At 33.7% G+C, this 10,952-nt stretch overlaps 1 long non-coding RNA gene across 1 annotated transcript; it reads left to right on the forward strand.

Moving 5' to 3' along the window:
• Positions 1-3,643: 3,643 nt before the first annotated feature.
• On the forward strand, positions 3,644-4,785 carry LOC145087978 (uncharacterized). Its single transcript, XR_013700919.1, has 4 exons — positions 3,644-3,959; positions 4,056-4,155; positions 4,358-4,409; positions 4,520-4,785. It is a non-coding gene; the product is annotated as an uncharacterized LOC145087978 (long non-coding RNA).
• Positions 4,786-10,952: the final 6,167 nt, after the last annotated feature.

The raw sequence follows: 10,952 nt of genomic DNA on the forward strand, positions 1-10,952 counted from the left end.
GACTTTCATTAGCCAGTTGATCTTGAATAAGAAGTGAACGAAAGTGTAAGTTATTTAGGCTTTTTAGACAAAAGGTTAAATTCGTTAGGTTTTCTTGAACAGACAAAACATAATTGGGTTTTTTTAAATGGTTTGAAAACTTTGTTGGGCTTATAAGTCATTTTCCCTTTATATTTTTAAGGGGGACTTTTGGTTGCTTCGTATTTCCGGAAGCTTGAACTCTCGAATTTAACGATTTAGTTAGTAAAGGAGATGGACAGTTTAGGCTAGTATTACTATATGGACCCTTCTTTTTGGGATGGTATGAAATTGTATTCTTTATGGAGCCCAACTTGTCGTTTGTATATTAGCGGTGGTCTAACAATAGTTACCATGCCAAGCTTTTCCCATTGATAGTAGGTGGTGAAGGATGCACAATCTCATGGTATGCAGTTTGATAACGCTTTGTGGAGAACCAAGAGAGGTCCAATAGTGAGAATGTAATTTTCCTAAGAAAATACAAATCATGATCATATGACCACACGGTAAACTAGTGCATTGTTACTGCGTATATATACAAAAAATTTCCTGTAAATCGATGATAACATTTTGACATGGTCATGGACTTCATTTGTATTTTGACATTGCATACACCCTTCATGTTAGACTGTAAATCAAAATGCATATAACAACAATGCATATTGATTTTCCAAATATGTTTCCTTACATGTAGCTTCATCTTTGTCATGACCTCTAAAGGTAAGTACTGACTAGCTTTCCTCTTATGTTTCATACACAACATTATGATTGGAAGTAAATTGTTGTGTTTGCTGAATTGGATGAACATATTGACTATGTCAATGTTGTGTTTGGTATATTGGAGGTAGGGGTGAGCGCGGTGCGGTTATTAACCAAAACTTCACCACTAACCGCAAATGCGGTTAATCCATTTTCAAAACCGCATGGTGCGGTTATTTTTGCGGTGCGGTTAGGCGGTTATTTTTGCGGTGCAGTTTTGTTTTTTTTATGTTGCGGTTATTAACCGCATGGATTTGATGCGGTTATTTTGTGTGGTTTTTAACCACAGTTTAGAGTTCAAACAATAATAATAAAAACCATAAGGTATAAGACAATTAACTATTTAACTTAAACCTCAAACAACTAATATCTTAAAAACATCAAATCAATAGTAATTAACAATAAATATCTTAAAATTGTCTAATTTCATCCTTTTTCAAAGTTAAACAAAAGAAAAAACCAACACTTTTGTCTTTTAGTATTTTATCCGTCTTTCATTCATGAAACTTGTCTTATTTTTAATATTTAATAAACTAATAATTGATAAAAAATTGTATATAATCTATGCGGTGCGGTGCGGTTTTTTTGCGGTTTTTGGAAACTAATAACCGCACCGCACCGCAAATTTGCGGTTTTTGAAAAACAGAAAACCTCACCATCGGTTTTTATTGCGGTTGCGGTTTATGTGGTTAATTTTAGTTGCGGTGCGGTTTTTGCTCACCCCTAATTGGAGGAACATAATGATTAGGCCCTCCTTCTATTTTGTACCTTAGAGGAACATAATCACTAGCTTCTTCATATGGTCGATCTCTGAAGTTAACATACGTGTTGGCTAAAAAGACACCATATTTTACCATATAGACACTTTAATTAATTTTTGAAATATTTTTATTGGTTAAAATTTCATTGTTTTCCGAATAAGTTGATTATAGATAGTTGATTATAGGTTGACTTTTTATAAAAATGATAATAGAGTCTCTTATTAGCAACATTCTTAAAATTTATCGAGGCTCATTTCAATCCTAAAGATTATCACTTAGTTCCACCAACAGATCTATTTCGAATTAGATATTTTATTTTGGGTATCACTAAAAACATAAAAAGGGGTCAATGTATAAAACAAACAACAGGCAATGCCCACTATCGTCAACTATTTTGATTGCATTTATGCATTTTAGAAGGGTGATAATATAAACTTACGTGTGTTTCAGTTGCATGAATTTTGATAATCACAAGTCCAACCAAATCAACATACTTCATATCTTCGAGCAAATCTATAAAATACTCACTTAATTATCATGTTATGTACGACATAACGTCGTATTTTCTCTACCAAATACCTCCAAGCTATATATTGCCTTTAAATATTCACATGATGGAACTATTTTGTGGGGGGTTTTAATGAAAATTTTCTACCTAAATTGTGGTTTGAAATATACATAAAATGTTCGAAAATACGAAGTAGATAGTCATTTAAAAAAAAGTCTTTATCACCGTAAAGATCTTTAAAAGTCCATATGTTATTAAAAATTCAAACATGCTTTATGTTTAAAAAAAAATGTACGAGGCTTTGAATATATCTTCGAGATTGAAAATATCATAAAAACACTCTGCAAATGCCATAATTCTGAAATAATGATCATTTTCAATTGTTCATAATAGCTAGGCATTAAATTTTTACCGTTTCAAAAAATATGATCGATTTAACAAATATACCTCACTTATATTTTGATTCTATCAAAATCTGAAATCATGATATGATTCTATAATCCATAAATGGGGAGTGATATTACTTCACTTGGCATTTGGCAGTTTGGTGGGGTATCACATTTGTCAATATCGAAAAGATGGGGACCAAATATTAAAGTTAAAGAGTCCCACCACGGACATATATACACAAAAATAATTGAATCCAGAATTCAAGATTATACCAACAAAAATCAACAGCTCACCGTCTACGCTTTGGAATTTGGTAAACAAGCAATTTGTCCTCTCCATTTTATTTTCGTTTTATTTTTATTTTTTAGAACAATGATTTGTCCTCTCCATTTTTTGTTCGTTTTATTTTTTTAAATTTTAGAACAACAATAATTTTATTAATAGATTAACATGTAGCTACCAAGTAGCTACCAAAAGCAGAAAAGAAGACACTAGAAATGTATAAAAATCAATAGTAGATCACACCCGATCAAACCAATCTGGACTAGAAAGTCATCCCTATGCTTTAACCATTAATCAAAGTTTCCTCCACCGTCCTTACAGGATTATCTTTTAAATCATTGAATAAAATTGAACTTATGACTGAACGATAATACTTAGGCTATGTTTGGCGCACTAGTTGAAAAGTTATTTGTTAGCTGAAAACTAGCTGATAGCTGATAAAAAATGACGTTTGGTAAAACTAGCTGAAAAGCTAGCCGAAATATATAAAATTACATAAAATGACATGTGAGAATTTGTGTTTTTATAATTAATTAAGGGGTGTATTTAGAAATTTTTAAAAGCTACTTTTTGGCTTACCAAACACGACAACATAAAAAAACTCGAAAAATAAGCTAGCTATAGCGCGCAAAACACAACCTTAATGTGTGAGAGCCGAAGAAAGACGTCTCTTTTTTTTGGCATTAATTCTCCGTTCCAGAGTCTAATTTAGTGACATAGAAGAAAAGAAATGAGAAGATCGGAAAAAGATCATTGTCCCTAAGTTTATTTATTGGAAATAAGATAAATGAAAGAAAAAGAAAAAACATGCTAATTTTACATACAATCATCCCAAATCGGAACAAATTGAAAAAAAAAATCCGTTCATTTTATTTTCCTTTTTCTTATTTCTTATTGTTCTTTTCTAATCAGGTCCAAGAGAGAGTTCTTAGGCCCAAAACTAACTGCCGGTGCGCCATCCCAAATCCAGATCTGCTTAGGAAAGGGCAAATTAAAATAAATAAATAAAATAAAATAAAAGAGAGTGATCGACGCTTTCCTCCTTATGCTTACAAACGGACATAAGACGCAAGAAATTGGGACTCCATGATCTCGCAAGTTGGGTAAAAGAGGGATTCTATTTTGCTTCGTTCTGGTCGGACCAATGGTATTGCTGGCTACTGTTTTGTTTGAGGTTCCGGCTCCGGCGCCGGAGAGAAGCTGTCGATGAACTTCTCAGCGTTATTAAGGAGAAAGACGAGGTCTGTTATTTTCATCTCAGGCTGATCTATGCATTGCATACCAAGTGTTCGATGAAATGCTTAGCATAACTAACAAGATTTCACATGCATCTTCAGTGCATTGCGTCTCGATCCAATCGAAATTTTCCATAATTTCTGACATTTTTTGAATCTGGGGTTTGAACGTATGGCATCAGTTTGGAGTCCATCTATGATGGTGAGCTATCTTCTTCTTCTTCTTTTTTTTTTTGATCTTTTGATGCTTTTAGTCACTACAGCAAGCACCTTAAGCATCTTAGCACCTTAAAGGATAGGCGAAGAAAAATCATTTTATAATGTATTCATGTCCCGATTTTATCTTATGAACTACAGAAATCAATCTTCATAATGTTTCTAAAGCATAGAATCATCTTTACCAGGAAACTCACATGAGGTGCTAGTTGAATAGGAGGGAATGGGAGGCAACAAGAGGTAAGTTTCCATGGATAAAAACATTAACTTCATGCTCTAAGAATTGGTCATGGAGGCTCCATAAATCTTCAAACTTTGTTTTGTTTCTTTCTAAGTTTTTTTTTTGACAGGTATACACAAATCTAAAATACCCTTCACTTACAAATGTGGACTTTGGATTAATACTATTCATAATTTGAATCTGTATTAAAGTGCAGTGAGGTAATATAATTCCCAAAGTTCCTTAGTTGTTGCAACTTTACGAGAGACATTGTAATTCTCCAAGTTTAGGGTGGTTAAGTAGAAGAACATAGGAGTCGGTGTTTCATTCGATCCAACCATTCTGAAAAGTCCAAACAAAGAATTAAAACCACAAAACAAAATTGTTTACACAAAACATATATTACATGATTAGCAAAAAAAAATAATAAAAAACTAATTTAATCAAAACAAACTCGATTGAAATAGTTTAGCAAAAAAATTGTTTAAGATTGTTAGTAAACAATAATAATTTCTGCTAAATAAAGTATGAATCTGCAAAAGAAATTGTTAGTAGAAGATTCACCCCAATTGACTCAGGCTCGTTTTTTAAACGATTCCCTTAAACAAATTTGACGTTTGTTCCTAGAGTATGCAGAGAATGAGAAGAAAGAATTTGCTTATTTGGTGTATGAGAATCAAAAGCACATGTCTCCTTATATGTTGATCTTTGTAACTATACACATTAATTCGAAATGATATGAATTAATTGCACATTAAGTTGGTGTTTGGGAGTGCTTCTCAAATTAGCTTATTAACTCATTGTCTTTTAAAAAACTAATAAGCTAAAAAAGTGTTTGAGTTGTTTAAAAGTGCTTTTCAAAGAGCTTTTTGGATATACAAAATAAAGGAGTTTCAAAAAGCTACAAAATATTGGTTTTTTAATGGTTTTTTAGCCTTTTGATGGTTTTTTACCTCTAAAAAGCTAAGTTAAACACTTTTTAAAACCGACTTGTTTGACTTTTTAGTTTTTCCCACCACAAAAGCTAACTCAAACATTTTTTAATGTGTTAGTTACAAAAACTAAAAACACTTTTGAGATTAAAAAACACACCCTAACTCATATTTAATGTGTTAGTTACAAAAACTAAACAAAATTGCAAAAGTCATCCATGTGGTATGTTTTTTTTCCGGATTTTAGTCCAAACCCCAATTTTTTTGGATTGATGGTCATTTTGAGATGTTTTGCTTATGGTTTTGGCCCCTTAAAAAGTTAAAAAGACTAAAATGGCTTTTATTTTTATTTTTACATTTTTTAATATTTATTTTTATATTTTATTAATTAAAAAGCAAGAGAGGACCTCTCTTTCTCCATCTCTCTCTTTCTCTCCATAAAAATAACCAGATTAAAGTTCATCCTCAGCTTTTGATTTTCGAGTTCACATCATGAATTCTTCATCTTTTTCTTCTTATTTTTCTCCTTTAAATTTCATCCTCCTAATCTACATCTATAATATGTTGAATAATTTGGACTTCGCCTCCACTTCCCCGTTCTCCCTGTAACATTCCCCTTACCTCCATCTCCAAATTCCTCCTAATTCTAAATACAAAAACAACCAACACATTGTTGGCTCTAGTAGCAAAATTTGGGATATTGTAAGTCGTTGACCACATGGTTGCCCTCTTGGTTCAAAAAACAAGCAAAGACCACCCGTCATCATCATCATCCGGGAGAGCGAAATACCCTTCGAGCACACATCCTTGAGATAAACAATGGATGTGAAGATTCTTAGAATTGACATAAGCCAATTGGGTGTTCCTAAAATGTTAAATCCATTATTTTTCTTGATAACTAGATTGAATTGGATGAAGAACCATAATGAGCTAGTGGTTCCAATTCATGACAAAAATCAAAAATCAAAAGAATACTCGTTCCTGATGAAATCAGAGACAAATTTGGAACAAGAAACCCAAATCTTTGATTTAGTTGAGGTTTTGTAACGGTTGTTGAACAATGATGAAGGTTTCATCCTCATCATTTTTTGAACAAGGATGAAGGTTCCTTGGTCACACCAGAACACCATGCGAATGTGTCTTTTGCTTCCACCCCTCCTCTCACCTCACCAACTTCTTCTCGCCTCCTACCTGTTCTTTTTCGCCATCGTCATCTCCCCGTGAAATCATCCCCAAACAAAAATTAAAACTTGTAATCAACACTAAAGCAAAATCAATATATCATTCACATATATTATGTTTTGAGACTCATTCTCGCAGCTACTTTATTTCCAAAATACTTATATTTAAGCATCGATATATCATTCACATATATTCTGTTTGGACACATTATATATCGTCTGGAACCTCTCACGGAGGAGAGCACAAACCGATTATTAATTAATTATATATATCTAACATATACATATAATTAAATGTGTCCAAAATTATGAAAAACACATAATTTTTACTAAAATTTCCAATAACAGCTACCAAATTAGCGTTGTTAGATTCATCATTGAATGAAGATGAATCGCCCGCGATATTTTCTATTACTATTTTTAGGATGTTTAAATTCATTTTCTATTATTATTTTTAGGATTTTTAAATTCATTTATTGAAGAATGTTGTAATGGAATTGGTTCGAGGTTTGATATATATATATATATATATATATATATATATATATATATATATATATATATATATATATATATATATTAAAAAAAATATTCTCTAAGCATCTCCAACATATGCATTTTGGACGGGTTATACAACCCGCTTGATTCTTCAATCGTGGTACCAACATAACTAACGGCGGAGTTGTGTCACCAACGGTCCGTCAGCCCAATCCTCCCAAGCCTTTGCCATTCCGTGCACCCTTAAGAATGAAAGCTACAATATGAAACATGAGAGTGTTTAATAACTTCAAATAACAAAATGTAATACTTCAAAAGAGCACGTAGAATCAAATTACCTGCAAATAAACGAGATGTGATGACTTTCTAGCAAACTTAAGATATATAACTAGATATTTCATCATTAATCCCTTATGAACTTGTTGCTATGCCCAAATTCAAACCTATCCCGAGCATTAATTGAAACTAGGAGAAGCCCATGCTCCGCACAGGTGAATGGGGTTTTGATATTAATTGGGTTTTGAATTATAAAAATAAAACAACTTTGCTTTTGCACATCTGTCATAAAAAAAAAAGAACTATTAATCGAAGCAAACAATCAAACTTATAATAATGAAAGTAAGGTGACATAAGTCAACAGAGTTGGAAATTGGTGGCCCAAGTCTAAAAGAAAAAAACAAAGGGGCAGTTTTGGAAAAAGCTACAAAAGGTATGGCGAAACCCAGAAAGTAATAAGTTTTGTAAACAATTTTTTAATTTCTTTTTGTAAAAATTATAAAAACTATAATTTATAATTTTCTGTTCTAATAAAAAAAGGATTTTACCTTTTTATCATTAAATACAAAAAAAAAAAAAAAAAAAAAAAAAAAAAAAAAAAAAAGGTTTATGAAATTGAATTTCTTCTAGGAAAAACAATATTCTTCGTGTTGATCCGATTGTAATATCGTATTTATGTGGGGGATTATTGAAAATATAGGGCTCATTGATCATTTTGGACTTGGAAATGAAATATAGTCCTGACTCTTATTTGTAAATTTGCTTATGGGTCCATTTATTCTATACGATAGCTTTGTTTTGAACAAGTGCTTTAAATAGATGTGAAAAGGTTTTAGACTTTTCGACATAGAAATACTATGGAGATTTCATAAATAAGGGTTTTATTTTATTTTATTTTATTTTTTAATATCCCATTCGTTCTTGTTATGATTTACAAGACAAATAGATAATAAACATTCATACATTGAGTTATGGGCATTTGTAACTATTTATAAAGTTTTTTGTATATTTAAATAAATAAATAAAAACAAATTTTCAAACAGTTGAAAATCGATAAAGCAATACCTAATGTGATCACCACTAAAAGGTTGATTGTCAATTTCGATTGTATAATTAGAACAAAACAAATCCATAAAATGCCCATAAACAACTTACGAGTTATGGATCAACGATGGACTAGGTCTAAAAAATCAACTACAAAGTTATTATGGGATCGAAGTCTATAACAAATACGTTGTTGGAAAACATAATTCCACTTGTTTATTTTTGATATGTAACCTATTGATTACACCAAATTTATTTTATAGTTTATTGATTTTTCAATGACCCGAAAGGCCGAAAATGGCCACCAAAAGTTTGTTTACATGATCTTGACCATAAAATATACATAATTTGATTATTTATCGTTTGGTATTCAATCAGTTTTACTAGAAATGGATTATTTTCGATGAGACATTTCCAAAAACAATATGGTGTTTGTTTGTACATGATTTAGTCAATTTTGAAATAGCGAAGTGGCTGTGTTGGGCTCTTAATTGTGATGTGATGATGGTATGGATGATGGTGTGGATATATATATATATATATATATATATATATATATATATATATATATATATATATATATATATATATATATATATATATACTAGCCGCTTACCCGCACAAACCGATGGGTGCGGATCAACAAAATGACATGAAAAATTTTGTTAAACAAAATGACGAACATATAGAGATTTCTTATACCTGAGCTAGGATTAAACGTAAGACATTTTTTGCTTATTTGATTTTAGTAGAAAGAAAAACCAAAGGAGGAGACAGCAAGCATGAGAAAGAACCAAGGTTTTGCGGTCAATGACTAGGCATTCATGATAGGCGAATGCTAGATCAATGCGCATCTTCCAGTTTATATGAAATGCTTTATAACGTGTACATTGTATTAGACCGATTCAAATGGATATGAAAAACACTTGGTCAAACTTTGACCCATTCAAAATCTTATCATCATCTTATTTGACTTTTTCATTAATGTTGACCGGATAAGATTCAGTATTTACCGATTCAATTGTATATGAGGAACACTTGGTCCAAGTTTAACCCATTCAAAATCTAATCATCATCTTATTTGACTTTTTCATAAATGTTGATCGGATAAGATTTAGTATTTACCGATTCAATTGGATATGAGAAACACTTGGTCAAATTTTGACCAATTCAAATCTTATCATTATCTTATTTGACTTTTTCATAAATGTTGACCGGATAAGATTCAGTATTCCTTTAATGCATAAAGTCATTGTACATGATGCACTAATGGTTTGTACCTCTTAATTTTCAGTCTTTGACCAAATTTGCATAATAAGTAATAAAGATATATGGCATTCAATCGAGAATATTTGAGAACAAAAATCATTCTTTAATTTACAAGATAACTATTTCGTAATTAAATCAAAAACTGGATGCAACTAAATATATTTATATAAATAAAAAACAATTAAAAAACTCACTTACCATCCAATCAACACCACCCATCACTACCGCCTACCACCAACCACTCATCACCACCACCTACCATCCACTACCTCCCTAACAACCCATCGCCACCACCACCACTATCCATACATCACCACCACCTACCCAGCACCGCCACCCAACACCACCACTCACTACCATAACCACTGCCTCCACCACCACCCCTAGCCACGACCCACACCCACCACCTTTCACTACCAACCACAATTATCATCCACCACCACCCACTACTACCACTCACCACCACCACTCATTATCCACCACTATAAATACCTACACTACCACCACCACCACCACCTACAAACCACCCACCAACCAATACCCACCACCCACTACTACCACCACCACCACCTACCGACTAGCCACCACCCACCACCTACCATTATCACGCACTACCAACCACATTATCATCCACTGCCACAACCACTCATCACCACCACCGACTATTCCACCCACTACCACCAGAACCATCTACAAACTACCTACCAACCAATACATATCACCCATTACTACCACCACCACCCAATATCCCAACTAGCACCACCATCCACTATCCCACCTACCACCACCACCTGCCCCACCCCCACCTACCACTTTTCACCACACACCATTACCTCCACCACCACCTACCGACTACCCACCACCAACTACCACCACCACCTATCAGCACCATTAACCATCCCACCCACTACCACTACCACTTACAGACTACTAACCAACCAATACCCACTACCACCACACCCACCATCTCAACCATCACCACCACCATATAGTGCCCCACCACAACCACCTGCCTCACCCCCACCTACCACCACAACCACCCACCCACACCCACCAACACCACCACCTGTCACCACCACCCACCGACTACCACTACCAACAACCACCATCCACCACTACCACCTACAAACTACCCATCAACCATTATCCACCACATATCACCACCAGCCACCATCCCACACACCACCACCACCCACCACTACCTATCGACTGCCCACCACCCACCACCATCACCCATCATACCATCCACTGCCACCACCCATCACCACCCACCACCCACCACCTTTCATCACCACTAACCATCCCCACCGGCCACCATCCACCTCCACCACCACCCACCACCATTAGCACCCCGACCTACCAC

This window comes from Lactuca serriola, chromosome 2, assembly GCF_051521515.1.
Source record: "Lactuca serriola cultivar US96UC23 chromosome 2, Lser_US96UC23_V15, whole genome shotgun sequence".
Lineage (NCBI taxonomy): Eukaryota > Viridiplantae > Streptophyta > Magnoliopsida > Asterales > Asteraceae > Lactuca > Lactuca serriola.